The sequence below is a fragment of the Lissotriton vulgaris genome, chromosome 5 (genome assembly GCF_964263255.1).
Source record: "Lissotriton vulgaris chromosome 5, aLisVul1.2, whole genome shotgun sequence".
In the NCBI taxonomy this organism is placed as follows: domain Eukaryota; kingdom Metazoa; phylum Chordata; class Amphibia; order Caudata; family Salamandridae; genus Lissotriton; species Lissotriton vulgaris.
The window spans coordinates 91874858-91902108 of record NC_141693.1 but is presented as its reverse complement, the minus strand read 5'-3'; the positions used below and the strand labels follow the sequence as shown (position 1 = coordinate 91902108).

The following is a 27251-nucleotide window of genomic DNA, read 5'->3' as shown; positions in this document are numbered from 1 at the left end:
TTATTATCTTGCTTTTAAATGCAGTTTGAACAACTAGTCAGTCGTGCCAAATACAAGCAACGTGTCTTAAGAATATGTTTTATCTCAAATTTCAAAAAGGAGAAAATTTTCATTGATGAATAATAGTGTAATGAACTTAATCCAAGTTTCTTACTTGGCAGATGATAAGCTATTAGCACTACATTTCCTTCACCATCCATCAAAACCTTGGTAACTGTGGAAGTGAGAGCCCTGTTTATTAAGATGTTAATGGTGCCAGTGTCGGTGGACCAAGGCTGCGGTTTGGGTAGAGGACGGTGCATTGTGTAATTAATGAGAGGTGCCCTCGAACCACGGTGCAAGCAGCGGCGTCGATGTCAGCGTGGAGCGGCATCATCAGGGATACCAGGGCGACGGCGTGAAGTGCGGCGCAGCGGAGTGCGGTTCCCACAGTTTGCGGTGCAAGCAGCGGCTCAGTGGTAGCTTCCGGTGGCATTGTAGGTGAGCCCAGGGTTGCGGTGCAAAGTATGGCAGTGCCCTCAGGACACAGAGACAGCTGCGGCTTTGTTGGCGGTGTCAGGTTGCTTTTTCTTCTATTGCAGCACAAAACACAGAGTCCCCAGTGCTGATGGCAGAAGAGATTTAAGTATTTGCTGTTCCTGAGACTATTCAAACAGGGGGACAAGCTCTACCTCAAACTTTTGGAGAAGTGGTAGTTCCTCTTCACAGCTTCTCCACTATTCTTCTTGGCAGTCTTCTTGGTCCAAAAGAGTTCTAAAGTTACGGGGTCTTGGCCCCAGTATTTATACGCCAAATTCCTTTGTTCTCTCAGGCAGAGAAACCTGGCGCCCAACCAGAACCAGTTCCGTCCTCTCATTGTAGCTGCCCAGCAGGAGGCGGAGACAGCACTGTCTCTGGCAGACCAGGCCCATTCATGTGTGAAAGGAATCTCCTCCCCGTACTCTAAATGCAGACCGGGCCTATTCAGTTGCTAGTGAAACCTACCACTACTCTGAATGCAGCCCAGGGCTATTCAGCCCAGCTGGACTCCTCAGGCTCTCTGAAGCCACTGCACCTCCCCTGCCCCTGTCACCCCCAAAGCCAGACAGTCAGTACACATCCGAGGAAAGGCAAACTGGGCTAAGCAAGACAATACCTACTTTCTAAAACTAATATATATTCAAACACAGAATGAAAAAAACACCTTCACTCAAAGATGCATTATAACATTCTGAGTTCAGGCATACTAAACTTTAATTTCCTACCTGGTTCCCAGGGGTAGTTATGTTTATAAGATGTTATAAGCAAACTGTCTATTTGATCCTATGGGAGCAGGTAGACTTGCAATAGTGAAAAATGAAATTGGCAATATTTCATTAACAGGACATGCTGCACACACCACCGCATATCCTACCTTTCACATACACTGCACCCTGCCCACAGGGATACCTTGGGCCCACCTTAGGGGTAACTAACATGTAAGAAAATGGAAGGGTAGGCCCTGGCAAGTGGGTGCACTTGCCTGGTCGACATGGCAGTTAACAATCTGGGCACAGGCACTGCAGTGGCATGTCTGAGTTGCCTTTTCAGAGCTACTGATGTGGGTGGCAAAATCAGTGCTGCAGGCCCCCTAGTAGCATTTACAGCCCCTAGCACATTCGGTACTCTTTGCTAGGGGCTTACCAGTAAATCAAATATGCCAATCATGAATAACAAATCATGTTCACAATTTACACAGAGAGCATATGCACTTTAACACTGATTAGCAGTGGCTAAGTGCCCAGAATCCTATAACCAACAACAACAGGTCAGGAAAAAAAGGCAAAAGAAGCAAAAAGTTTGGGGATAGCCCTGCAAAAAGGGCCAAGTCCACCACCTCTTTATTAATATTTTATTGTTGCATCTTTCTCCCTTGTACCTGCTGTATGGTGGGAATTCTCCATAGAATTGCTTTTAGGTTTTTCTGCTTTTCTACTTGCTTGGTGTGCCTCCTAGAGTAAAGCAATGGTCTATATTTCATGTTTTAACCAGTTGCAGTTTTGTTTCCTTTTAAGTTTGCTGTTAAAACATTTACCAGTAAGAGATACATTTCTCAGACCATCATTTCATAGATGTATGGAATAAGAATCCCTGTATTCACCAAATGGGTACAGTTACATCTACAAGTATCATTGTTCATGACAATAGGAACTTATCAAACCGTCTTCCTGAGTCTTATTAAAAAAGGATGTGCTTATGACCACCCTTTTCTGACAACCTCGAAACCTGTTAAATGTGTGCATAAAAGAAAGAAAAATTAGGACTTTTTAAAATAAATTAAGGTTAGAAACTTGCTCACATAGGGTTACTACTACTTTTGAAGCAAATACATTTTTTCTTTGAATTCTTAAAGAATTCCAAGAGTATAGTTCGTCACACTGGATTGTAATTGGTGTATAATGAACAGAAATGTGCATTTGATCATTAAACGCCTTTTTGTTTTCTCCACGAGGAAGACATTTTCACAATGGAGAAAACTCTTCCCTGCGCCTCCATTACTTTGGGTGGGTTTTTCCCTCTTTCACCTTGGTAACACAATTGCTCCTGCTATGACGTTACTCATGTGTTCACCTTGGCCCTTATTCTTGAATGGTTTACCACATGTAATTGTGACTATGGTTTACAAAATAATGTGTGGGTAAAATCAAATTCTTGATTAACAGGGCAAGGAATGGTGACTCTTATCCTCGTCTGAGTGCATTTCCAGAAAGTGAAAATATTTGCACATCATTAATAAATATTCATAATTATGTAGTTTTGTGGAGTTTAATAGCTTTTGAGGTTAGCACCATGGTAAATCCCAAAAACCCTCACCAGGCTTTGGTCACACAAGATTCCCTCTTGGCAGGGTGAATTTTATGAATTGGCAAATCCAGTTTGCCAGGATAAAAATCACAATTCCTTATTCTGATAATCAAGACTTTGTTTTTACCCGCACATGTGTTTTGTAATTTCTAGCCACAATTGAATGTGCTAAGCCCTTTACGGATCTGGCCCAATATGAATGCATGTGTAGAGTCATTGTTGTGTATCATACTACCTGGTGCTCACTCTTTGAAAGTACATGGTCTTCATATGATGGCCTAGAACTGTGTCGCACTAGATTGAAACTATAGTTTTCCACTATATTTCGATCTGGGAACTCTATCTGTATTTCCCATTTAGGCTCATATTTTCATTTTAAAAGGCGGCTGGGGCCGTCACCTTTAAAAACCTCTCACTAATTTATCAAGCATCTTCCACCAGAGAGGTCTGGGGAATTTGACCTTTGCTCTTATCATTTTAGCAGAATTTTATAGGAATATTATCATATGTTACGCTTGTTATTGCATGAATAGATCTAGTGGGATCGAACATGCTACATATGTTTTATTTGTTTCCTCTTACACATGAGAGCATGATCCACAATAGTCCTCCGTCAACCTCTCCCCAAAAGAAACCACTGTAACCCCATGATCCCCTTTGGTTAGATCTTCTTTTCTATTTTTTTTTATTATGGAAATACAGAGCAGTTTCATTAAAAAGACTAAAAAATGGAACAAAAGTTAAATCATATAGGAAAAACTTATAACAAGAATATGAATAAAATGGCTGGAATATAACTTTTTAGCTAGAAATGCACCATATCTTGTCATATAATAGCTCGTTATGATTGCACAAATATAGAACATCCTCCCACTTAATGACCGTGCCCATTTTCTTGCGCTTTTAATTGAAAATGGGGTCAATTGAGGATTTTCATAGGGTAGCAGTAAGTGATCAAGCGTTCAAAATAGTGTTAAAATCATAAGTTGACCTTGTTTTGTTAGAATATATCCTGCAAGACCATGAAAAATTTCTTTCAGTAGCAATTGTATTAATTAAACCTCTAATTGTTTGCTTAGAGAATGTCAAATATTTTCCCAATGTTTAATAAAGAGAGGGAATTCAAAAACCTATAACTCCAATCTCCTAAAGAATTATTGAGACATTTGAGAGAAGTAGTCGAAAGCAGAGGTGAAAATGTATTAAGTTTCAGTTGGGTATAAAGAAGCATTCATTTATTGAAGGATGCCACCCGGTGAAGTTTGGAACTTTGAAGTACAAAATTAGCGAAAATTATTAATTGCCAACCATTCACCATCACTTGGAGCTATGCAGTTTGAATTAAACCATTTTGTCTGAATATGAGTAATTTCAAAAACGGAATCCGACATCAATGCCTGATACCAGCAGCTTAGTTGTAAATACCAGGGCACTAGGAACTATTTACTATCCACTCTAGTTATCTGCTATGAAATTACCCATCGGCTTTAACTCTGTGTTTTTCGTATTTAAAAAAAATTCAACCAAACAAATGAAAGTCAAAAATAGGCTTGTTCCTACCATGAGCATATTATGTTCTATTTTTCTTGTCAAGTAAATTAGTTTCCTGGAGAACATTTATTGTTGGGTTACGAACCTTTAACCTATAAAAATAAAAATGCTGTAAATTTACGATTATTATTCAGACCTTTTACATTAAGACTAACAATTGTAATAGACTATTACCTTAAACAAAAAAATCATGAGCAAATCAAATTGGAACAAAAACTGAAAACACATTCTCCTTTTTTTTCCCCTTAGAGGCCAGCAGCGACTCCCTATTAGGCCCCTCCCAAGTCCCCACAGCTCCATAACCCCTCTTATAAGAAAACATTTAAAAATACAATTTTAGAACTAAAGTGCCCTGGGTGCGCAACTCTTCCCATTATAGAAGCACTACCCCACCATCATACCATTTGGTGCACAGATGTTGCACTGCCTGAAGGGGTTGGACACAACTCAACCTAGGTTATGAAGAAAAAAAACTTTTGTATTAAGCTATGTGTACTTAAACCCACATGTCTTTTATATTTCTTTTCATATGCATTATACACCTCTAAAAAAAAAAGTACACCTACACATAAATAGACCAGTTCTTCTATAATCTTTGTTATTAATTTCAGCTAACCGATCCGAAGCTGCTGACTTTTTTGACGGAACATAGAAGTGAGTGGCACAAAGCGCTTTAAGCTTAGCAGTTTGCAAGAGTTGTGCTTTGTCACCCTTGAACTTTAATATTCTTAATCATCTGCTCAGATTTCTTTCGGATGTATCATACAAAAGTTCAGAAATTACCGAAAAGCTTGTGTGTGTGTGTGTGTGTCCCTTTACTTAGAATAGCTTCTTTGATCCTTTAGGCCACACAATTAACTAATATTGTGCAAGGTCTACCACCAGGTTGTGGAACAGAAAAGGGGTGTTGATGGGATCCACATTTTTTAATGAGATGTGTAAGGACATTAGTTCTATTTTGTCAGTGTTCGTTCCTCTCAGGAACCTCAACCACACAAACATTGGTTCTCCGATCTTCAACCTTTGACTTGAGTCTAGATATCTCCTTTGTATATAACAAGCTCTCAGCTTGCAGTAGAGTGTCTTCTGTTTCAGCAAGTCGTGATTCAAAAATTTCAAGCTGATGTAAACAAACGCTGAAATCGGTCTATTTATATTGTCAATCCTAGAGTGATCTAATGAGATAGTTGTCGCGTGCGATGTTTTGATATCCTCAATTTCTCGGAGTACTTGTGGAAGTAGCAGAATTGTTTGAGCAGTAGTCAGCTTCTCAGCAGTATCAATATTGTTTGCTGACCCAGGGCAGTCTCTGCCTTGTTTTTGTGTTTAGCCTTAAAATGGTTTCTCTTATGTTTATGGCATTTCTGATTATGTTGGGCATGAAGTTAAATTCATGAGTTTAAAAGTCAGTGTTTTTAAAGGGTGACTGTTGTGAGATTGGGGATTGCGTTATTTCTAATTATTTCCATGGATAAATATTGGACAATGCCCGGATAGTTTGGCTGAATTTGAATCTGACATTACCATTGTGACTTAGTCTGTGTTGCTGGTGCAATCATCCTGTCCTCATTACAGGCACCACATGAAGACCTTTAAAGGGGCTGTCCTTTTCTGTCTCTTTTTCTTAATTCAGTAAACATGCCTTCGTAGTAGAAGACCCCCGTAGAGTTTCAGTTCTAGTATAATATTATGCAGTGAATTCTGAGGTAGTGTTTACCATTTCCTTTAGTCCTACAGTTTCACTAGGATGAGCGCCTTAAGATAGAGCAGACTCCAATTCTACATGAGTCTGGTGGCTTGCAAGTTTTTTGTTTTGTTTTAACAATTTTGGATCAAGAGAGCAACTCCCAATCCTGGGAGGGTAGAGAATTTCTTTAAACTGTCCAGATTATCTGAGACTCGATTGGTATCCTCCCTAATGAAAATAATCTAATAGGGAAACAAGGGAAAACCTATACTCCACCTAATCTAAAGGTGGGGTAAGGCAAACGTTTTTTTATATAGAACTCTCACCCACAATAGTATTGGCATGCTTTATCATCAGGTTCATCCTGACTCCTAAAGGTCAGGGTGGGCTCAACCATGTTCCAGGGAGCTCTTTAGAGGGTTTTTTGGGTTGTTTAATTTTTCCTTTTAAGAATTCCTCAGTTACCTCAAGGTATCTCTTTATACGTGGGGTGACTGGGAACAGTTAAAACTATTAATAAGAGGGGCAATATTTGTATCGTGGTCCTATGAACCTAACTGTTAGACCTAGCATCCTTGGCGTGGTTTCCCCTGACTTTTTGATCTCTACCTCCTATGTTTTTGACTCTATGCTGGATTACGTTTTGCTGGTTTAGATGCTTTGAGCACTTTGCCACTGCTGATCAGTGCCAAAGTGCAATTGCTGCTAGTAGGGCCTGTATTGATGTAGGGGACATGCCCTAGTAGTGAACTACTGCCAAATTCGTTTTTCACTACAGCAAGGTTATCTTGCCCATAGAACAGAATAGGGGAGGGTGGGGTCTCATGTGTACCTACCTATCTTCCCCCAGGAGCAAGATAGAAAATCCAAACCTGGTTTCTCCGGATTCAGAAATCAATAATACATCTTTTAGCATAGGTGGTTTTTAAATGTTGTGTCTGAAAATAGCACTTTTAGAAAGTGGCTATTTCCTTGTCCAGTCTGACTGGGGGCCTGCCTGGGTGTGCGAGCTAGGGGGAGTTTGACAGGGTCTGGGAAAGCTCCAGCAGTAGAGTGATAGCTGGCTGCTCTTGAAGGTTAGGGAGAGGAGTGGTGCTGGGCTTTGCCCTGCCATTTACGATACCAGCTCCCCTGTCTGCTGGATGACGGATGTCCCAGCCTCCCTGCTTCAAAGGGAAAGATTCCCCAGTACCAAGAGACTCCCCCTGCCAGAGTCTGAACAAGGACGACCCGTGCTTAAATCACAAAACCTCAAAGGAATCAAAGACAATTTGCTGTATAAAGGAAAGACCTGTGTACACTAGACTCAGACTACTTCTTACTGAAGAGGAGAATCCCTGCTGAAGAGGACACCGTAAGAAGACCCCAGGAACAGTGCTGCTATTGCTGTGTGTCTGGAAGCTGACCTACTGTCTTGTCTTGTCCTGCCTAAGAGGGACCGTGGGGACTGTGCTGTGTGCTTGGCCCCCCTCCTGCCAAGAAGAACTCTCCAAGGGCTAGAAGAAGAGCTAGCCTCCTGATCCCAGAGTTCAGGGACAAAGAAACTCTGCCATTGTCATCGCACTCCCTCCCTCCTTGCTGTGTGTGGGGGGAGCGTCTTTTTGACTACAACTGACCGGGAGAGAGTGAGTGCTGCGTGAGCCCGCCGGCTCATGCTCTCTCTCCCCAAGCTCAACCATACAAGGCACCGCCAGAGCCAGGGTGGCCGCTCTTCTGTGTCCTGACAGAAGCGCCGTGGGCCCCTGCCTCTTGCCGTGAAAACCCGGCGTCCCGAGGTGCCCCCAGTGCTAAGATCGCCGAAAGTAAAGTGCTCCGAGAAGCCGAGCGGGGGCTCACCCAAATCGCCGCGCAAGGATTGGTTCAGCGTTTCCCGGTTACCAGCGTCACCAAGGGCTTCCTGGGAGCTGCGCTGGGAGTGGCCGAATCATCACCACGTCATCGGAATCCCCGAGAGCCCCTTGCGGATTGGCTGCCCAGTTGACGGGACCGACTGAGCCCTCAGGGACCCGAGCTGCCGTAGCCAAGACCTCCGATTCCTCCGGTAAGAGCGCGCTGCCCCCTGTGTCTCCGAGCGCCTTACCGGGTTAACTGCCCACGGGACATCTGCTGTGTTCTCCGGCCCGCGGCTCCACCGCCAGTGCCTGCACCTACAGGGGCCCTCGGAAACCGCCCCCTACCTCCGCCCTTTATTGCTGGTTCCATCCCGGAGTCCGGTACTAGGCGCCAGAACAGCGTGGTACTGGGACTCCTGCCGAGAGGCTCCCCGACATGACAGAGCCTCGAACAGGCAACCCAATTACCGGGGGCAGTCCTGATCTAACCCCGGAGTAGGGGAGGGGGCGCCAGAGAGCCTGAGAAATCCCACAGAGGTGGCTACATTGCGAACTCGTGAATTGATCAACCTTTTGCAACAGACTCTTGTTACCTGTCAGGAACACTTTCTACCGTAAGAGTCCTTTTGTTTCAAGAAGCATATTTTATGTGGGTTTATGTCCGTTTTAAGTCTGCCTAAAAGTATATAAAAATATAATTTTTACATTATACCTGTGTGGTGTCCGTTTGTGGTGTCCATTATAATTACAGAAGGTGTTGGTGCAAATACTTTACACATTGCCCTGGAGATAAGCCTGTCTGCTCTGCCAAGCTACCAAGGGGGTGAGCAGGGACTATGTACTAACGTGTGTCCACCTGGCCCTGACTGGAGGAGAGGGTCCCTTTTTGGTCAGAAGCCTTGGCCTCTGCCAGCTGGAGACCGCCAATTCTAACACTCACTTATAATTATCAATATGTTTCTGCCCTACTCTATTGGCCACAACAGGTCCTGGGCATTCTTCAAGGCGGTAACAGAAAAGGAGTTCTCCCATGACATACTTCTGCAAAATGTACAGGTTAATGCATCGCATTCAGAAGCTAAGCTACTGCATGCGAAAAAACACTTGGGTATACTCACCCTTCTTAACCGGCCTATCGGAAACACTATCAGTATGCCAATGTATTGTTATATCAGCAATATATTGATGAAAAAAAGAGGAGCTCATGCTACATTTCGGTCACCAGAAATACAAGAGGAGCTCAACTAGTTTAACAGCATAAGGTGATGTGCTTTGTCACCTTAAACCACAGCTTCTCTCCACCAAAGTATCTGCTTTGAGAACGCCAAGAGTGCTACGGCAAATGGCACCCGTGGCATGGCTCCACCTCTTCCGGCTATCCTTGGTAGGAAGGCTTATATTATAGTCTAAAAATATTTGAAAGGGGTGCTGTGTCGTTGCCAGTGGAAAAAAGTTCACGGAACTCCGACCCAACTGGCAAGGGTTCTCCACCTCTTTGATTAGACTGCAGGTGGGTGGAGAAGAGCTGATCTGAAAATGAATCTTTTTCTTAAAGGGACCCTCTGAATGTCATCTCTTTATAATTGCATTTATTTATCTACCCGTCTATCAGTGATTATCTAATGCTAATCTCACTCCTTTTTAATTACTTTTTATAGGTTTTCTATTTGCATTGCTTAGAATGAAGTACTCAACAGAAACCAAAACTTTGATTAACAGAATAGGTAATTGTGACTTTTATCCTTTCAAACAGAATCTGCCAGTACATACAATTCACCCTAGTGGAGAGAATCTTGTGTGACCAAATCCTGGTAATGTGAGGGATTATGGGATTTACTATGGTGCTAACCTCAAAAGCTGTTAAAGCCCACAACTATATAAGTTCCTTACCCATTAGCAAGTGTGCAGCTTTTTCATGAGACAAATACAAAAGAACCTTGAAAAAGATACAAAGAGTGTAAACTTTTAAGAATACCTAGCTAGCCAATTATAACTCCTGGTTTAGAGATGCCAAACGTGAGAATGAGTCTGTATAAGTCATAAGTGAAATACCTGCGCAGGTCTGAGTACAGTCACTGGACTGATAAACAAGATTGCAGTTGGTGATCCACCATGGCGTCGGCTGTCTCTGTAGTTTTAAAGCAAAATATACACATTTAAGCTTTTTCACAACCAACTCTGCCAGTTATTGAAACTCCTTCTAGATTATGCAGATGATGTTTCTGGTATTCCAGAGCATTTAAAGATGGTTAGTTTCTCTGGGGAAAAAAGTACTGCAAAAGTGTTTTTTTATATTCTGTTTGTTGTTCTGTTCCCTCGTCACCTCGGAAACGGTTGCTTCTGATAAACTAATGGAAAGAGGAAGGGTATTTCCCTCTAATTCAGTGCCCTGTGATTGGCATGCGGTATGATTAACCCTGCCCATCTTAAAAATAGGCTCCTTGTGCACAGCTACCTCCTACTGAGGAACAGTTCAATTGGGACCGATCTGACTTGGTATTTATTGGAAGGCATGATTCCTGAGAAAGTGAGACACAACATAACCGTTTAAACCAGGACATACACTATAATAGAGTGAGTCTGGTAAGGTTTACCTAAAGAAGAATATGTGTGAAGGCAACAGTGCTTCTGTCAGAAATAGCTAGCAGCCCAAGACCATGAAATCAATTCAAATGAAATGAATGAATGATTTCAAATGAAATGATCCTGAGATCTTCAGAAAGGTACTTATCATTGCTACCCCTAACTCTTTGAGGATGAGAGGACCCTTACAATTGTAACATCTCTGCCACAATAAAATACAACAATTCCAGTGTTTCTGGCATCACTGCTAAAACATAAAATGACAGCATTACCACCATTGCCAAATTTTCACCAGAAGATGCAATGTCAGCCCACCTTTCAGATTGGGATCTGAACAGTACAGAATCAATTGGTAAATTCTTGTAATGCACTGCAACAAACCTTTCAGACAATACTTTGGAGATTCATACTTCAGCCTATCCCATAGGGATTCACTTTCCATTGCCAGAAACATGATACACTTCCAGCTCTATGATTCTTGTCACAGAATGCAATGGCAATAATCTTTATAGGTTGAGTATGAACACAACATATAATCACCTGTGCCTTCTTTGCAGTTCACTGCATCAAACCTTGCACACTTTATCTCCTAAATACAGTGAATGTCACTGTAACCATATGTACATTCTTTCTAATGCATTGCTATTGCCTAGCACACAATATCTTGGTAATTCCGTAGTCGACAGTGTGAATTAAATATACTCCAGCCATAAGGGCATTACCCGATCCTTCCCAGATGATGAGCTGGCAGCATTTTGGGGGATTCCTTGATTGTCCTTTATAACAAAATATACTAACTGCAAGTACAGCATAAAATGATTTGCACCTGATGACTATATGGCAACCCTTCTTTGTGGTTCAGGACCACATAAACCTTATTTAATGGTTTAAAGGTGATGTTGTCTCCGGTTGAGTGAATATTTTTCTTTTTAGCCCTTTGCACTAAATCTAAGTCGGTCCTTAAGAGAGTGCCTTTCATTCCTATGGGCAAGCAGGTATGAATGGGGTAGTCTAGAGGGTGACCTGCCATGTGGGCCTGTAACGTAAACTATGCAAGTTGATATTGTCCTTTTTAAAACATCGACTATTTACATCTCCATGCCCTGTGTAACTCATTGTGTGTAAACTACCCTCAGATCACCAAAAACAGTTCTACCATCGGTGCAGTTCCATAGCAGCCAGCACCAGTGTCAGAGGAGAAAGTAGTATAATGATCCCTGTTGTGACATAGCATGCTTTATTGGGAAACTTGAATTTATCCTTTTACCCAGAAGGGTGTGATGCATCTCACAGTCCAACTTAAGGGTGTGCACAGAAACATTCATCGTAAGATTTGAAACCCAAGCTGCTTTAGCAGTCCCCTCCCCCACATTGCATCCGGATAAAGTTATTCACTGGTAGTTCAAGTTCAAGTTCAGGAATTTATATAGCGCGCTACTCACCCAGAGGGTCTCAAGGCGCTTGAGGGAGGGAGGTGAATTATTTATCGAAAAGCCAGGTTTTTAGTTGTTTTCTGAAGGAGAGGTGGTTCTGTGTAAGGCGGAGGTGAGTGGGGAGAGAGTTCCAGGTCTTGGCCGCTAAGTAGGAGAAGGATCTTCCTCCCATGGTGGATTTGTGGATGCGCGGAATTGCGGCGAGTGCCTGATTGGATGATCGTAGTTGGAGGGTGGGTGTGTAGAAGGACAGTCTTGTGTTGAGGCATTCGGGTCCTAGGTCGTAGAGGGCCTTGTGTGCGTGGGTGAGGAGACGGAACATTATTCTCGTGTTGATGGGGAGCCAATGAAGGTCTTTCAGGTGACCGGACATGTGAGCCTGACGGGGGATGTCCAGTATGAGTCTGGCTGAGGCGTTTTGGATGTGTTGGAGTTCTTTCTGTAGTTTGGTAGTGGTTCCGGCGTAAAGGGTATTTTCGTAGTCCAGTCGGCTAGTGACCAGTGCGTGGGTGACTGTTTTTCTTGTTTCGGTGGGGATCCAACGGAAGATTTTTTTGAGCATGCGTAGGATGTTGAAGCATTATGATGAGAGGGCGTTGACTTGTCTGGCCATTGAGAGGGAGGAGGCCAGCATGAATCCCAGGTTACGTGCGTGATCTGTAGGTATGGGTGCTGTACCTAGGGCCGGTGGCCACCATGAGTCGTCCCAGGATGAGGGGGATGATCCTAGGATGAGAACTTCCGTTTTGTCTGAATTCAGTTTTAAGCGGCTGTTCTTCATCCATTCGGCTACTTCTTTCATTCCTTCGTGTAGATTGGTTTTGGCGGTGTTTGGGTCTTTGGTAAGGGAGAGGATCAGCTGGGTGTCGTCTGCGTAGGAAATGATGTTGAGGTTGTGTTGTCTTGCGATGGAAGCGAGGGGACTCATGTAGACGTTGAAGAGGGTGGGACTGAGTGATGATCCTTGTGGTACGCCGCAGATGACTTCGGTGGCCTCTGATTTGAATGGGGGGAGGCGGACTCTTTGGGTTCTCCCGGTGAGGAACGAGATGATCCAATCCAGAGCTTTTCCTTGTATTCCGACGTTGTTGAGGCATTGTATGAGGGTGCTATGACAGACCGTGTCGAAGGCGGCGGAGAGGTCGAGTAAGATGAGGGCGACTGTCTCTCCGTTGTCCAGTAGTGTTCTGATGTCGTCTGTAGCTGCGATGAGGGTGGTTTCGGTGCTGTGTTTGGCTCTGAAGCCGGACTGTGAGGGGTCGAGGGAATTGTTGGATTCAAGGAAGGCGGCGAGCTGACTGTTGACGGCTTTCTCAACTTGGAACAGGTTACTAATAGCCCTGTTTATCTGAACTTAAATCTCCTTAGGATGCTATTTCTTGATTATTTGTTTATTAACCTTTTTGTTAACCTACCTACTGTACCTTTATTAATTAGTATTATTTCCGTCCCCGAGCCTGCAGCCTTTGTTCAACTTCCAAGTCTCCCATTGAATAACATTGGGCGTCCGAAGGCCCAAAAGCACCCTGCACCCAGCTGCCCAAGTGCCGCTGGAAGTGCAGCAACTACCCTACTCTATTTCCCCACTTGCCCTGTGTAAGTGACCAGGAGCTCAGCTCCCACAGCTGCGTGGTCTGTCTGCTGGCAGCCACCAACTGAAGGATCCCTATCCTCCATAGGATAACATTGGGCCTACTCACTCTGCACCCGGCTGCCCATGTGCCGCTGAGGGTGTAACAACTGTACTTACCTGACCCTGGGAGACCCCTGAGTCTACCCCCAGAACCTTAACTCTGCCTGCCTAGTACTAACCCAAAGATCGATAACTTCCTTTTCTCCATAGGGTAACATTGGCTGGGTTTCACTCAGAATTTCGTTTTGAAACTTTAAAATATTCACAAAAAATCGGCCGATCAACGTATTCCGAATTACTCGCCTGTTATCAGGAGAGATCCCAGTGCTGTACCTTTCAGCCCAGCACTGAACCTGAAAAGTAATTATTTGTTGTTTGGTTATACAGCTGGGAGGGTATTTGGGGGGTTCCAGAAATGACTAGGCGCACGCCTGAGTAACCGCAATGTGTCTAGTATCATCAAGTACAAAAAGTCTAGGCAAAAGGGCGGGCGGTAATCCCTCACAACCGCTCAAGGTTGGACCAAGGAGATCCACACAAATTGCACAAAAACAACGAAGCCCCTGCACTAGACACGATCAGTAATGTCTGGGTAATTTTATATCTCCGTTAGGCTAGTTGACTGTGCACATCAAGACTTTCCTTGTAACAGAACAATAGTACAAATATAACAGTTCAAGAGATGTAAAGTTCTTGGTGTTGTCCACCAGTTTAATGTTCCTCTGTACAGGCCAACACGTGTTTCATCGCAGGGAACAGACTGCGAATCTTCAGGGCCTCATAAGATATGGGCGAGATTTAGTGGTCTGGCCAACCCGGTTCGGGTGAAATATATAATACATAACCGTTGCTTGCGTAGTAGGTAGTATCTTAAAAGTAATTATAACCGTGATTTACTGTTAACCCAATTTTCCTCAATAGTAATTCGTTGTCTGGTTTTTACCAGAAAATCTTCTAAGTGTCAATTTTCCAAACTTACAAATTTGCCTTCAAAATCGCCTGTATAACAAAAACGATTTCTTTCAACTGTTTACAGGAAATGCACCAGGGCTGAATCCAGGATCCAGCCCTGAGTTAGAACAATATACGTAAAGTTATTTTATTACATTTATTTAAAAACTTCTATTGAGCTCAATGATAATTTGGGGTTAAACCTGTGTTGCATATTGCAACAACTGTAACCATTGCATTTAAATGTCAACTGCTATTTGAAAGTATTCAATTGCAACATCTCATTCTGAGAAAGAATTTATGAGACCTACTGTGGTTCTAAAATAAAGTAACTATATTTGTATATACAAATCAATTGGCCTAGAGTTCCGTTCTTGAGTGTGTGAGACCATTTGCTGACTGAGTGTGTTCAACAAATACTTCACACTGTCCTCTGATACTGCCTTACTGCTCAACCAAGCTACCACTTTGGAGAATAAGGTTATATCTAACTTTAGCCTCTGCCATACCTCTGGGGACTGTGGACTCTGTGCACACTGTACCTTACTTTGGTCCAGTATATACAGAGCTACTTTCTTACACTCTGTGCTTGGTGTTTGCTCGAGCGCCTTAAAGGTCGCATTGTTGTTTGTTGTCTCACCCCTCCCCAAGTGGGTTATAAAGGCCATTGTGAGAAAGACAGTTCACGTTTAAATCTCTGGCATTTTGCAACATTTTGTCTCTCTCTAAATACATGTACCTCACGTGTTTTGCACCAGTAACGTCATTGCAATTATTTATTTCTGTGAGACTGTCAAGTTAATTGACAAATGCATGGAGCACTATAACTATCATCCCTGGCTCGATAAGCAGCGAGGATGTTTTATTTATTCATTCATTTTAATCGCCAGTGGTTACTTCAGGACAAATATGGAAATACTTTTGATGTACCCCTGTGACTTGTCGACAGCATGGGGGATGTTGCGTCTAGACCTACTTCACAAATGAACAGCAAACTAGAGCCCAGGGTGATAAGGCGCGTCCTTTTAGAAGTCCAGTTGCAGAGTAAGGTTCAGAGCCAGACTCAAAACTCACCTATTTCCCAAAAATTAACTCCATTCGCCCGACTCTTGGTCTTCTTGATGGTTTGCATTTGCAGTCAGCGCGGGGACACACAGTTTTGTGCAGCCAGGCGCTTAATAAATGCTTATTATTATTATTATTATTATTAGTAAGGTAGAGTAAATTAGAGGGGGCCATCAAGCGCCCTTTATCTATGTTCTCGGACCCAATTACATTTTTCCGGTCAGGCAGCCAACTAAACCCTTAATTAACCTCACCTTTAAAAAGCTATTGTAGCACCCTGGTGAGCTTTGGTGCTGATCACCGTATTGCGCAAAACACCGGGACTAACAGCCAAAACGAAGTCTGACCACAACATCCACCACATAAGAGGAACTTCTGCAGAAAGACTTGATCCCCTCTGACCGCGCATCAAAAAGCAAGACGGGAGGGGTATTCCGTGCTTTGAGCCGGACATGATGTTGAGTGCCCGTCCACCTACTAGCACCTATGATCCTTGCTTAAGTAGGTACCAGAGACCCCACCCGATATGTGGCCAGCGGGGGAACAACTGTGTATGAGCAGACAGAGGCATATCCAGAAGGGGGAAACTACCATGTTGCTGTATGGACATCGTGGGGCACAAAGTACATGTTGAGGCCCAGCGCTAACTCAAGCAGTGCTTACCTTCACTTGGGTCTGGATGTGATTACAACAAAGGCGCCTTGGCTGGTATCACTCCTTGGGCAAGACCTTTGCACCCCAACCCCTTTTACTCTATGCTCACCTCCTAACAAGCGATTCAGCCACTCCATGAGACCCTCTGATCACTGCACCCATGATGTCCATTGCATAACGCTGATACTCAAAGAGGCCTCGCCCTGCCAAACAATGCTCTTTAAGAGACGGTGCCACTCCTGAGGAGGGGTGACCAGCACTCTCCACCAATGGTGGCCCCCTGTGCTCAGCTACCATCCTAGCAGGGGAGCTGCACTAGGATTCTGTCCCCTCTAGGTCACCCTGCGTGCGACATGGCCAGTTGAAGTTGTATGCATAGATATACTACTCTAGACATATATGCCCAGAGCTTCAGGAGCAAGAGGAGCACTGCTGTAACCTGATGGCACCCCTTTGAGCCTATGTGTAGGCACCTTCCAATACGAGGACCATTCCAGAAGTGAAAGTGGCTTCATTTTCTACTCTGCAATAATTGTCAAAGGGCTAGAGCTAGGCTTCTATAGCTTGTATATCTGTTCACTGTAAACATGGTGTATGGGCACCAAACCAGAATTCAGACCAGTACTGTCCCCGGATCTACACTACAGCGTGGAAAAGAATTGAAGCATCATCTACCACTGGCAGAACCGAAACATCTGTTACCTTGTTGCCATTTAGCTGCAGCCTCCTTGTCTGGGGAAAGACTGGTATGAATTTAACCTGCTTACCTGAAGGAGTCAAAGTATTTAATCTTCCTTTTGAAAGAGAAGACCTTTTTTCTTAATCCCTAGTGTTCCAGTTCCAAGTTCTCTTTTTTTCAAAGAAGGGAGTGCTCTGCAGTGCACCCAGAGCTGGTGTCTGCCTTGACAGCCAGGTTCTTAGATGGAGGGCACATTCACCTGATGAGAGAGGGAAGGAGCTTGCCAACTGTGCAGGAGGTGTGAATGTCCAGGGGCTTACGGTCTAACTGTCCAGGAAGAGGAAGGAGAGCCATCTGTGTGCTGCAGTGACCAGAGTACGGTTTCTCCCATTGCGCAGCTGACACCACAGCAGTATTGTGCAGTTGTTCCCAAGTGAACCACCCCACCGCATTGTGTGTCGCTGCAACATTGTGAAGTTGTGCCCGGGCAGACTGAGCTACTGTGACTTTGAACTCCACCTACCTGGAGTAAGCGGCAAAGCGTCTCCTTGACCCTTGATCACACAGTCCGCCACCACCGACTCACCCGAAACCCAGAAGGGGTCATGCAATAAGCCATAGACCTGCAACAATGATTGAACTTGCACAGCTGCACTGTCTCAGGACAGCGGCCTCCTCCACTGCATTACACAGACTTTACCTGAGTGTCAAAGAACTCAAAGCTAGTGCGCCTCCTCCTTGATCTTTTCAAGAGAGAGCTAGATATGTGCTATGGGCTCTGTCTGGCCGAAGAGCAGACAAAACAATAGAGAAGATTTTGAGTAATTGAGTGCACAAACGTAGTAGAGGGGGGTAACACTGTACTTGTGAAAGATGACCGAGAGAGAAGTTAAAGAGGGGAGAAAGTGAGGGTAGGTGGGACTACTAGCCCTAAGTACAGCTGTCTCGTCTCAGTAAAGCATCTGCATCTATGACCTTAATGTGTAGCACTGGCTTTTCTTTGTACTCACCATCATCATACCACACCATCATCATAAAACTTTAGATGGGTCTGAAGACCATAAAAGTGCAAGTGCAGTACAATTCATACAAGCGACAAAGAACAGACTAAATACCTTCAAACCATAATCTAAAATTCATTAGAAAAATATATTGAGCATAGATGCACATAAGAATCCAAGCCATCAAAAGCCTATGCCTATTCCAAAATGGACGACGTGGCCCGATAAGCGATTAAAACATTAGAAATACTTTTTTATTTTAAAGAGAATACACAATAACATATGCAACAGTCTCACTCTTTCAGCAAGGACTTCCTAATTGCACACTTGATTCCCAAAAACTTTGTGACTGAGCGGCTATCACTGGACTGGAGTCCGATTTTAGAATGCATAGAGTTTCGCCATGACCCCGCGTGTTCCCAGTTGTTTGCAAACTGGTTTAAGCCATTTTGCTCTACGGTGTGATACAGTGGACAAACAAAAAATACAGCCCTCTGTTGCTGCTGTTTACACTGTGGGTGCAAGGAGAAGGACTATACCTCCCACCATCCTCTGCGGTCGGTGTCGCTTCTTCAATTCCTCACCCGGAGGCGCTTTAAAAATCGGCTATGGCTCCCTCATCGCGGGATGCTCATCTGATGCTGCTGTTCACACTGTGGGGGGTGAGGAAAAGGACTAAACCTCCCACCATCCTCTGCGGTCAGTGCCGCTTCAACATTTACGCACCTGGAGGTGCTTTAAAAATCGGCCAGGGGTCCTGCAGCGCGGAACGCTCATCTGTTGCTGCTGTTCACACTGTGGGAGCGAGGAGAAGGACTACACCTCCCACCATCCTTTGCTTTGACATTTCCGCGCCCGGAGACACTTTCAAAATTGACCAGGGCTCCCGCTGCGCAGGACGAACCGGAGCGTGCCCGGCCAGAGCCTGGCCCAAGGGTGGGCCTGTCCACGTCCGTCAGAGACCGGAGGAGGCTGGGCTGGGCCACTCCTGTTGGTCCTCTTTTATTTTATTTTCCTCATGGTAAATATTATAGGGGACTGTTTCCAGATGAAGAACTGAGAGGTGGCTGTCTACCAGGTGGGTTTTGCTGGGAAAAAAGAAAACAACCTTCGGATGAAACTGTTACTATCTTCGCTGCACTGCACTATTACTGAATCTCTGCTAGTAGTTAATAAAAGCCATCAGCTGCCTTTCTTTTTGCCTTCCCTAAGGGGGAAAAAAAGACTTAAAGGGAAACCTCTGCAGTGTGCTGAAGCTGGGTTGGATCAACATCTGATGTGAACATTATCTTCCAAATCGAAATAGTTAAGCTAACCCCCGCATTAAGTGACTTAAGGCCTTAAAATAACTGGATCAAAAATTATTTTAAACAATTGAAGACCGGTGGGCAAAAAAACGTTGTGCTCTAAAAGACGACGTTAAGAATTTTTGGAAATGTATCTCTTATTTTCAACAGGATTAAAGCAGGGCGTTTTACTCACTGTTTTAATTATTTTAATGTTTTAGAACTATTTAATTATCAGTACATTTTAATTTTTAAAGCTCCTGTATGGTCACACTCACTTGTACATATATATTGCACGTTCCCATTTAGTTTATCTTTATCAGACAAAACTGTGGGGAAAAGGAAACTAACTACTGTAATAGGAAGGGCCAAATTGCCAGCTAAGCCCCAGACACTGACATCATTATTAAAATGTATGTCAGGGATGTATAACGATACATCGCAAACACTCACATCGCATGCCTTTACATCGCAATTAATACATCGTATGTGCCCTTACATCGTGAGTAATCACATCGCATACCATTACGTCGCATTTGTATATACATGCATGTGAAATACAGTTACATCGCATACAGGCATGTTATTACATAGCAATTTTTTGCCGTATGCGCATTTCCATTCACCCGACCCTAAACCCTAATCCTTAAACCATGACACATTACCCTACAATATGGCATGCGCCGCCATTACATCCCATGCGTTGGGAATGCGTGCGTTCTAAATGCGCATGCGACATAATGGCGTGCATAGACCACGCACGCGTCGTACCGTCGCGTGCGTTGTCAGTGCATGCGATGTCAATGCATGCGTTGAGATGGTTGTTTCCCGTATTTCAGGAGCCATAGGGGCGTTAGAGAAACAGATCCCCTCTGTTGAGGAGTAATTGTTGGTCTGTGGCGATCAAATCACGGCCCCTACGAGTACGGTACAGTGCCTAGTCAATAATGAGGAAAGTACTAAAATTATCAACGAAGGCAGACCCACAGTGATGGGAAAAGGAGGGAATGGGTGCATCCAAAGCATTGCCGAAACTATTAACTTCTCTAATTCGGATACTACCCGCCACATAAACGGATAAAAAAAAAACTGTGCCTGTGCGAAAATCAGTGCTTTAAATAAAGAAGCAATTAGGAATAAAAAAATAAACCTCAAACTAAGCCTCGAACATTGGAAATTGCTGAATTCATCCAACAGGGTCATGTTAAATAACCAAAAACTTGAAGCATTATGTATGACATCGAAATCTTTAGAACATTATGTGGAAACGACTTTATACTCCAACTTTCAACTAACACAATTGGAAACTAAATGTACAGCCTGTTTAGATCGTTTGAGTACTCTAACAATTAGTGGCTAGCGACAAGCTGCACACCGTTAGTATAGAGGCAATTTAATCCAGTACGTATCCAGAATACCCAGAACACAGGAACTCATGCCTTCCTGGATCAGGCTCCAATGGCCTGTCATCATCAGTCACCATTAGACCTACTCAAGTTTCACGATTACAAATGCATGAACTTTTAGTTCTTCCCCCGGCCGCCACCCCATATGTAATTATCCTGGCAAATGCTCCATCTTTAGCACCACAGAGTATGGAATAATAGACCTATTTCCGAAATAAGGCACTGAATTGGTTAGGGGTGAGAACAGGTCTGACAGAACATTTGTTTGAGGACATAAAAATGGTAAGGCGAATTAAATGGGTGGGCAGGTCACAGAATTCTCTACCTTGACTGTGTTGTTTTGTCCTTTAAAACTCCAAGACTTGTGGTGACCGTTTTAAATAGAACTAGGTCCACTTTTATCACCAAAAACACAATTTCTGCTCTCCCATTAGGATATTTCTACCAACCAGATTTACTTGGGCCTATCAATCGTTCAGAGCCTATTCGTCCTATTTTACCATCAACCAACCTATCCTATAATATTCCAACTTTTAATAGGTTTCAGGAATTAACAACCCTTGATGGGATAGATTGACCTGGCCTAGAGCATTGGGAGGGTACAGATGAAAGGTTGGAGAGAACTCACTGACTGTTCAATTTGGTAGAGGGGGCACAAATTCAGGACTTACCAGCATTAATTATTTTACTAACTCCTGTTCCTCCACACCAAACCTCAAGGTCTGTTATAGACTTAACATCAAATAATAGTGTAGAGAATTGCACGTATATTCCCTCTGGTAATATTGTTATTTTGTTCTGGAATGTAGCAGGTTTCTGTAACAAAATTAATAACCCAGAATGGCTAGAATTTATTGAGAACTTTAATTTCATCTGTCTCCAAGAGACCTGGCTCACGGAGCCTCTCCATATGAACTGGTTCAGAACACATCATGTTCCTGCTGTTCCAAGTACTCATGGCAGATGAAAAGGGGGTCTATGTATTTTTGTTTCTAACAGCATACCATCTACAAGAATAGTCAGAGAACTAATTAACCCCCATTAACAAGTTATTCTGTATGAAGGTTCAGGGCTTGCCAGACTTGAAGTCATTAATTTGTACATTAATTTGCATAAACTGGGCGAGTATTTGGAACATCTGGACAATAGCAGCAGAAAGAAGTTCTCTATTTTGTGGGATGGTGACTTTAACATCTAACTATGTAGCGCACCCTCTGATAGAGCTTGCGGTATGAATAATCTTGAGGAGTCTAGCCAGACAGATTTTAATCCTAATCGATACGGAGATAAACTAAGTGAACTCCCATCACCCATACTTTATACTGTTTTTAAAATCACCACAGTTAACCTGCTCACGCAAGTGGCCATTTGGCTGAAAATGAAGTGCGACCTGAAAATGCTATTTAACCATCATATCATCTGTACTGAGGACAAGCGACGCTCACCGCTACAGATGCCCTAGCACACTGAGTGTCCTTTTGGCCGTCTCCCTCTTGCAGCTAAGGCTTCGGGGAGAGGATTTAACCTTACTGCTAGAATGGTTGACCTCGAAGCTGGGAAACTAGGTTCAAGTCTCGGCAACGACGCTCAACATCCTGTGATTCTGGGCAAATCACTTAATCTCCCGTGTCTAACAAAAAATTAATGTGTCCTTGTGTAACAAAATTGGTGCTCATGTAAAGCGCTCTGATACCCAATATCTTCGGGTCTAGTTTGCACTATATAAAACTCTAAAATAAAATAAAATTTCTAAATATTATCTCAATTTTGAATGAAGTATCTCCATTTAGGTGTACCTTTAATGGGAGAAATTCAAATACTGTTATTGATTTTGTAATATCATCAAATAACTTTGCCACCCATGTTTTCAGTTTCACTACCCATTCAACACCACTAAATGACCATTATCCACAGTCTGTACTAATTTCACCAGCACTATTAACCAGAAAACAACGTAGCCACGGCTTGTTTTACCAAGGGGAACTTGAGTTAGTCACCTCCAATGGCTACTCCCTGTTGTGGCAACAAATTACCCCTGAAGGTTTTTTAAGAAAATTAATCTGTGACACGAGGGTGGCTTTTGAGACTTCCTTAGATGGCACTTCACAGCCAAAGGAGATAGTCCATGCTTTTATGACTATCTCCTGGGCTGCAAAGGAAAACCTCCAGACAACCATGAAAACCAAAATGGAGAAAGTGCTTGGCTCAATTCACTGTGCACTAAGGCCAACAAGAAACTAAAGGAGGTATTTCATCAAAATCTGAGGTGCAGAGCTGAGGTCCAGGCCTGTAAATCTGCCTATAAGCAGGCTGTAAAACATAAGAAAATACAATGGGATGCCTTACACGAAGCAAGTATCAACAATGATAATAAGGCATTCTGGAAGGTAGTCAATTCAGCTCCATTGAAAAAGGACACAGGTCCTGGGATTGTGGTTGAATCTCAGAGGATGACTGGATAAAACATTTTTCTAGCATCTACTCGGTACCTACTATTTCATTAGCCCCTGCTCAAACATCTAAATCTAATGATAACTAAGCTTACGGCCGAACCACCTCTGTTACCCCGTTTAGCTTGGAGGAAGTTTATAATGCTATAACAATTAGCAGAGGGGGAAAAGTCTCCTGGATCCGATGTTATCCCTGTGGCTTGTATAAGGCTAACATTGCCTTGTGGACACCTATTTTAATTTCTGTTTTGAAGGCTTGTTGTAATTCTGGTTTCCTCCAAACATGGGAGGAATCCTTAATAGTTGCAATCTATGAAAAAGGAGATCAACACAACCCTGCCTGTTATAGGCCGAATTCATTGCTCGATTCTTTAGCGAAGATAGCGGGCCAAATAATTTTAAATAGGCTTCAAGAGTGGGCAGAATATAAGGGTATTTAGTCTGATCTCCAATATGGGTTTCGCACTGGTGTGGGGACAATAGAGCAGAACCTCCGCTTGAGCATGTTGATGGGAAAATACACCAAGATTAAGGGAGGGAACTTATATCTCGGTTTCGTAGACTGTGTCAATCACACCAAACTATGGGCATTTATGACCAATATGGGAGTAGAGCCCTCAATTGTACTCAGGAATGAAAGCAAGGGTTAGATACGGGACCAGAGGAGAATTCACTCAGCCGTTCAGCATAGAGAGAGGGGTGATACAGGGTTGCGTTTTAGCTCCCTTTCTCTTTTCATTATATATAAACAACGTAGGCACTGCTCTGACTACACTTTCTAAAGATCTTGCGCAGGTGGGGTGCGTGGCCAAGCAGCATGGCCGACAGGACGTGAGCTCCGCCAGCTCCCGGCCAACGGACCCTGAAATCCTGCTAATCTATCCTGTCCGGGCTCCTATGGGACGGAATTGTGGGTCGCATGATCCCCTTCTGCCTGGGGCTAACTACTTTGGCGAAATGAGTCGGGCCCCCGCGAGTACAGCCGAGTGCACTGCCTGAGCTGTGGCACCCCGGACCTCTGACTACGCGAGGCCGGGGTCTGCGGCCTGCTCTTGGAGGGCGGCGGAGCAACAAGATCGGGTGCCGGCGGCGGCCCGTAGACATGGCACCTACAGTGACGCTGACCGGATGACGGAGCCCGCTGCCAGCTGGGGCTCCGGCTTGTGAAGGACTGGGAGGTTACCTGCTGGGGCCGACGGAGACCTGCGCTGTTGTTGCCGGTCCTGTGGCTGGAGTGGCGGGCGCGACAGCCGGCCCTTCCTCCCGGTGCCTCTCCCTTGCGGGGAAAACATCACCGCTGAACACGCTGCCCACCTGGAGGGGCGCACGACACCTGAGGGGTGCCAGCGGGTTTCGGAAGAACCCTCGTCCGGAAGACAAGAGGCGGCCCGCTGCTAGTTGGGGCCCCCGGACTGCGGCCTACGCTACTGTGGAGGCGCCCCGGCCCCAGGTGGGTGCGGCCCTTGGGGCTGGCGGAAAGTGTCGGTAGGCCTGGCGGGAGGCCCGCTGTCCCCAGGCAGCCAGAAGAAGCCCAATCCTGACACCCAAAAGCCCCCAGCCGGGGAGGCGACCGGGAGATCGCGTGCGCGCCGGCCGGCGCTGATGGGGGGAGGCGGCCCGCGCTGCCGAACTCCGGCAACAGGCCCAAAGTGGTCCGGGAACCTGCAGCACCTGGGGCCCAGCCGCTGGCAAGGCCCTGCCAACTGACTCAGTGGCCCTCGTCCCTTGTGGTGTGCCTTTGGGGATACTCGGCCGGATCTATGCTCCTTTGCAATTAGAATCACTGATGAGGTCCTGGGTGCCACTGGTTGCACGGCACCCCCGAGGATTTGGCGTCGCTGGAGAGCCGGTCCTCCTTTTCTAGGATCTCCCTGCAGCACTTGCCCCGAGTATTGGACATTGAAGAGCAGAGACCCAGGGTGCTGCGCCTGCCAGGTACGCTTGTGGCCCTCTAAGTGGGCCGGACACTTCCCCAGGAGTCGGGCCGATCTGGGGGTGGACCGGAGGTACGGGGGGGGGACTTGAGCACTCTGCTGCCGGCCGCAGAGGACTGGTGAATGGGAGAGGACTGTCGGCGCCTCGGGGTGCGGTGCTTAGGGATGCTAGACTCACGGGGCAGTCCCATTGCGGGGTGACTGAGGCACCGAGTGAAACCCAGATATTTAGTGGCCCTCCTGCGTCCCTACACCACATCATCCCCTGATCTTGAGGTGTTTGAAGCTTGGAGTGCCGGCGGGCAGTGGGTCTTGATCCCTTGCTGCGGTCACAGGTAGCAGAGACAGGCACTCCTACGATACTGGCTGCCCCTACCGGCTGCGGATACTTGGCGGAGGGGTGAGGATCGGTTGTTGAGTGGAGCTGCGGGGTGCATCCTGGGCTTGGGGGTGCGAACTGTACAAAAAGAGAGCAGGCGTTGCAGGGTGCTGTCTCTGCTACCCCTTCGGAAAGCTGATAAGGACACTTGGGGCACTGGCAATGCGCAAAGACAGGATGTCTCGCTCCACGCAGCCCAACACGATAACACAGTACACCGCCAGCGGCTGCCGTCTCAGCGGATCACGCGGCAGTCGGGCCGGGACGAGGGAGCGGATGCCCCCCCGCCATCCTCCCGGGCGGAGTTGCTGAAGGCGATCCAGGTATCCCACACTGCACTGGAACGCCAAATAGAAACGGTGTCCATTGACCTCAACCTGTTGAGGACGGACCTCCAGAAGGTGGCAGATAAAGTCTCGGATGCCGAGGGAAATATAGAACAGTTGCAAGGTGAGGTGGCCTCCCTCAGGAAGATCGTCTCACAACTTACAGCCACGACGGGAGCCCTGTAGCGGAGAGCGGAGGATGCGGAAGGGAGGGCGCATCGCAGCAACATCAGGGTTCTTGGTGTGCCGGAGCAAGCGGAGGCAGGCAACGCGGAGCGCTTCCTCGAGAACTGGATTCATACTCAGTTGTGCCCGAGAGGCCTGTCTGAGGTCTTTGTTTTTGAGAGAGCCCACCGGGCTCTGGTTCCCCCACCGCGGCCGGGGGCTCCACCGTGGGCACTCATTGTTTTTTTTATTGTTTCTTGAGTGAATTTACCTCGTTGGGCGAATGGGTGGCTGTGCACGTCCTGGGACCAGCAGGGTAAGGGCATATTGGCGTGTATGGTTGTTGCTGATATTTTGCTCGCGGGAGGGGGGGGGGTGGAGGACTGTTGGAGGGGAACGTTGAGGGGAAATGTTTTAGGCATCAGTTGTATTACAGGTCGGGCACTGGAGGGGACATACTCTGTGAACAGCCTGATGCGGCAGGGTGAACTCTACTGGAAATCATGGGGTATAGGTTTATGAGCTGGAACGTGAAGGGGCTAGGCACATGCACTAAACGATACAGAGTCCTCTCCTTCCTTCGAAGACACAAAATATCCATTGCTTGCTTGCAGGAGACCCACCTGGTGGAGGACGGGGAGCACAGGTTGGGGAGAAAACGGCACGGTCAGCTGCTTCATGCGTCCTTCTCTACATATGCTAGGGGGGTTCTGGTTTGGTTGGCGTCTGGAGTACCGTTTGCTATTCAGTATATGGATCAATGGTCGATACCTGCTCCTTAGTGTGAGAAGTTGGCCTGATATGTAGTGCTCACTATTCTAGTGATCACAGTGTATCATTCCAAACGACCCTTATTGATGATTGGTTGTAAGTCAACCTTTAGACCAGCTATCCTAGTAGCATGGACAAGAGCAGTCTTTAGGCTAAACTCTAGAGGGCGTGTTAAGCCAGCTGTTACACCATCACATATACCCCTTGAACACCAAGTGAAAGGACACCACACAAGTTGTTATGAAAATAAAAGTATATTTATTTAGAACACAACAGCCCTGGACTCTTTATGAGGACAGGGCGCTAAGCACAATACAAAGCTCTTAAAGAAATACTGAAAGTCGCACAATTTACACAAATGCCCGAGGGGCACGAAAAACCATATACTCTAAAAGTGGAATGCAAAATTACTAGCAGGTAAGTACTACTCTAGTAGGCTTTAGGATCGCTAGGACTGGACTACTGAACCTTCAGATTACTAGCAGGAGGCCTAGGGAGATGCGGGACAAAGTCTATGGATGCTAGATTTCGTAAAGTTAGTGTTATCGGACGAATCCGACTAGATAGAGCTGAAACGAAAAAGGATCTGGACCCTTGGATAGTTAAGCTATGCTGGAGCACCGAAATGCCGAGGTTACCTAG

At 45.2% G+C, this 27251-nt stretch overlaps 1 protein-coding gene across 2 annotated transcripts in view; it reads left to right on the top strand.

Moving 5' to 3' along the window:
* Positions 1–27251, top strand: part of FBXW2 (F-box and WD repeat domain containing 2) — a 186751-nt gene that overhangs the window by 108360 nt on the left and 51140 nt on the right. The window lies entirely within an intron of this gene.